Raw genomic sequence first — 4,399 nt, forward strand, 5'->3', positions numbered from 1 at the left:
ATAGATTTATAAGGTACCTCCATACTGTTTGGCTGTACCAGCTTACATTCCCACCAACAATGCAGGAGGGTTCCCTTTTCTCCACCCCCCTCTAGCAAATGTTACTGTGGATGTATTAATGATGGCCATTCTGACTGGTGTGAGGTGGTATCTCATGGTAGTTTTGATTTGCATTTCTCTAATAATCAGGGATATTGAGTTTTTTTTTCATGTGCTTGCCCAAATAGACCCACACCAAGACATATTATAATAAAAATGGCAAAAGTTAAAGATAAAGAGAGGATTCTAAAGGCAGCAAGAGAAAAGCAAAGCATTAATTATAAGGGAATCTCCAAGGCTATCAGCTGATTTCTCTACAGAAACTCTACAGGCCAGGAGGGAATGGCAAGAGATATTTAAAGCACTGAAAGGAAAAAAATATGCAACCTAGAATACTCTATTCAGCAAGAATATCACTTAGAATAGAAGGGGAAATAAAAAATTTCTCCAACCGAAAAAATAAAGCTAAAAGAATACAGCAATACGAGCCCATTCTAAAAGAAATACTGAAAGGGCTTCTCTAAATTAAAAAAAAAAAAAGAGGAGGAACTAGGATGGAGGAAACCATAATCAGAGAATAGTAACTTAAATAAGCCAGCATACAGATCTAATCATGAAGATGTTTAAAATAAAATAATTTTTAAAAAGACATCAAAATCATAAAACATGGGCAAGGGAAGTAAGCAAATGAATAGATTCTTTTTTTCTTTTCTCTTTTTTAAATTTTATTATGGTAATGAAGCGTCTGAACCTACAGAACTATCAGGCTAAAACACACAATAATAGGAAAGAGTTAACATACTTAAAAAACAGGGCAAGCACAAATCAAAACCAAATATTACATTCACAAAAAATGAAAAGTACTTAAGTAGAAAATAATTGGAGACCATCCAACCAAAATAAGAAAGGAAGAATGGAGAATCATAGAATCAACTGGAAAACAAGGTTTAAAATGGCAATAAATAAACATCTGTCAATTTTCACCTTAAATGTCAATGGACTGAATGGTCCAGTCAAAAGCCACAGAGTGGCTGATTGGATAAAAAAGCAAAAACCTTCAATACGCTGCCTACAAGAAACCCACCTTAGGCCAAAGGACACATATAGATTGAAAGTAAGGGGGTGGGAAAAGATATTTTATCTCTCCCCTTTCTTGAAGGAACACACCATGAATATGAGCTGCCCCACATGGAAAGGCAAGGAACTGAGGGAGGCTCTCAGCTAACTGCCAAGGAGTTGAAGCCCTCCGTCCAAAAGACTAGGAGGGCTGCCAACAACACCTAGGTGAACCTGAAAGCAGTCCTGCCCCAAGTTAAGAATTCAGATGAAACTATAGCACCAGCCAACAATTTGATTATAATCTTGTCAGAGATCTTTAGGCAGAGACAGCCAGCCAAGCCTCGCTCAGATTCCTATTTGAAAGAGCTGTAAGGTAATAACATGTGTGTTGTTTTATCTTGGGATAATTATTATTCAGCAATAGATAACTAATACAGGCTCCAGAAAAAAACTGCATCCTTTTTGAAAGGGCCAAGAATCATAGAAGGGAAAGAAGAATTTCTCTCCTGAGTGGCTGGAAAGTCACATTGAATTCAAAAACTGCCAATGGCACCACTATTATGGTCAACTGAAAAAGGAATGCAAAACAGTAATCCTGCTATGAACCAGCTTATAGGCCTTGTGAAAACACATGAGAGTTTAGAAGCGACAGGGACTGGCAGCTGTTTACCAAATATATTTCTGTTCACCAAGCTAGAAATACTTTCCAGCCTCCCCTAGAGTAAGATATGGCTATGTGATGAGATCCTAACATGGGGATGGCAGGTGGCGATGGGGGGCTTATGCAGTACTTTTAGGCTTGGCCCATTAATCCTTCCACATCTTGCCTGCTGCCTGCTTTATACAGATGAGCATGAACGTAATGACCTTAGAAGTCAAGTCAGTGTGGAAGATGGTAAGCGACAAAATGGCAGGAATGTCACTCAGAGAGCCATCTGCCTTTCAACAAAAACTATTTTGGATTTCATCTAATGACAAAGATACTTCTATTATCTTAAGCCACTGAGATTTGGAAGATTATCTATTATGAAAGCTAGCATTACCCTATTAAATATAGCACAAAACAATTCAAGGATATATGTAATAAAGATGCTACCTTAATATACTTGATGAAGATCTGAAAGTGGGCTGTAATTGAAAAAAATGCTGAGACATGAGTTTTAGCCATTTATCTTCAGCATCGAGTAATGATGTGGCACTGGACAAACCACTTAACTTTTCTGGGCTAGATAAGCTCTGAATAATCTCTGATAATTTCTAAATGCCTCCAAATCCATGATGCTAAATCTCAATTTGATGGTTCAGGTCTTCTTTTAAAGACTGTGTGAGGTTAGTCTTTGCCATCATGCAATTCCTTTAGTTTTTGAAAATGAAGAATACTTCACATCTCCATTGTACAATGTATTATCTATATTCTTCCATATAACATCTTTCACATATATTTCATATATACATTCTTCAATAAAGCTTATTGTCTCTAGCACCAAAAATACTTTATTCATCTCTGCCTAAGACTTAGCATAGTGCCTGGAACAGAGTAGGATGGAAAAATGTGTGATTGAGTATGGGTGGAACAAATGTCATATACATTTCAAAGATTCAAGCAGGGGAGTGAGACCTCATAAATAAGAAAAGAGAAAGGAGTCTCTGAGGAATTAGGTGAGAAGAAGGGGAGGTGATGGTTGAGTCTGTGCTACTGCTATGTACTAAATGTAGGCTGAACATTAACTGTTCCATGTGGTGCAAGTATGTTCTGTGAGTAAAGGAGATAGTGGGAACTTGAGAGAGTTACATAGCTGAGAAACTGGTTAAAATGCTCTCATCTGTGTAAGTATCACATCCTGCTGACACTAATAAGTGTTAAAAAGGAAAGAGCTTGGGAAATAGAATTTAATAAATCTTTGTAAGTTCTTCAACTCTCACTTTTCCCTAGGGTTGAATTATTTTAACAAGGCAGAGACATGGATAAAAGGAATGAGTCTTAAAATACTGACTTCATCCTCTTGGGCCTCTTCCCTGGTATGAAACATGTCCACTTTCTTGTTTCTGCCCATCCTCCTGATCTACACCATAGCTCTCCCCACAAACACTACCCTTATTCTCCTGCTCTGGGTGGATTCTCACACACCCATGTACTTCCTTCTCAGCCAACTGGCTCTCATGGACGTGATGTTAATCTCTAGCACTGTACCCAAGGTGGCAACTGACTTCTTCTCAGGGAGGAGAAACATTTCACAGGTGGCCTGTAGGACTCAGATCTTCTTCTTCCTGACTCTAGCAATTGCTGAGTGCATCCTTATCACCCTCATGTCCTATGACCAGTATGTGGCCATTTGTAACCCTCTGAGATACACCCTCATCATGAGCCAAAGTATTTGTCTGCAGATGGCTGCCATTTCCTGGGCTGGAGGAGCCCTTATATCACTCATACATACAGCCTATGCCATGCATTTCCCTATCTGTGGGTTCAGTGAGATTTCCCATTTCCTCTGTGAGGTCATGGCCATCCTAAAATTGGTCTGTGAAGACATCTCTGCCTATGAGAAGGCTGTAGTGATGGTCATGGTGTGGTCATGGTGCTCCTTCTCCCCCTGTCCTGCATCCTGTCCTCTTATGCTCTCATCTTCCTGGCTATCCTTCACATGCATTCCCCTGAGGGCAGGAACAAAGCCCTGGCTACCTGTTCCTCCCACCTGACTGTGGCGATTCTCTATTTTGGTCCAGCCATAACTGGTCTATATGAGGCCTAGTTCTTACCACAGTCCCAAGCTGGACCAGGTTCTATTTATGTGTGGTGCTATCCTCATTCCTATGATGAACCCCCTCATATGCAGTCTGAGGAATAAGGAGGTGGTATATGCTTTGAAGAGGGTATTGGGAGGCTGCCTAACCTCAAATTAGATATAAATATATGATGGATGGTAAACACTAGCTTTATTTCACTCTAAAACAGCCCTACTTAGATTCCATTTCAGTTCTAGTATTTGCATACTGAAATTGCATAGGGACCACTATGTGGATTCAGTTCATAAATACATAAAGCTAGTGAAATGTGTTTATCTTCATCATGAGAATTTTGGGCCCAAGTTGTCAAATTGTTAGCCTCCAGGGTAAATGATTTTATGATAATGATGATGAGGGTAGTGGTGGCAGTGATTTTGGTGGTGATGAGGATGGTGGTGATTTTGGCAATGGTGGTGATGGTGCTGAGACGGGTGGTAGTAAATGGTGTATTTGCAGTGGTGGAAGTTGAAGTGGCAGAACTGGTGATGATAATGATGAAGTTTCACCAAGAGAACTG

General features: G+C 39.6%; 1 pseudogene; it reads left to right on the plus strand.

The window, feature by feature from the left end:
* The first annotated feature begins 3,059 nt into the window (after positions 1-3,059).
* On the plus strand, positions 3,060-3,999 carry LOC110259734 (olfactory receptor 2M5-like; annotated as a pseudogene).
* The last annotated feature ends 400 nt before the right edge of the window (positions 4,000-4,399 follow it).

This window comes from Sus scrofa, chromosome 2 (assembly GCF_054392235.1).
Source record: "Sus scrofa isolate SSC_HxYL_T2T_F1_AM1 chromosome 2, Sscrofa_HxYL_maternal_Yorkshire_Landrace_v2.0, whole genome shotgun sequence".
Lineage (NCBI taxonomy): Eukaryota > Metazoa > Chordata > Mammalia > Artiodactyla > Suidae > Sus > Sus scrofa.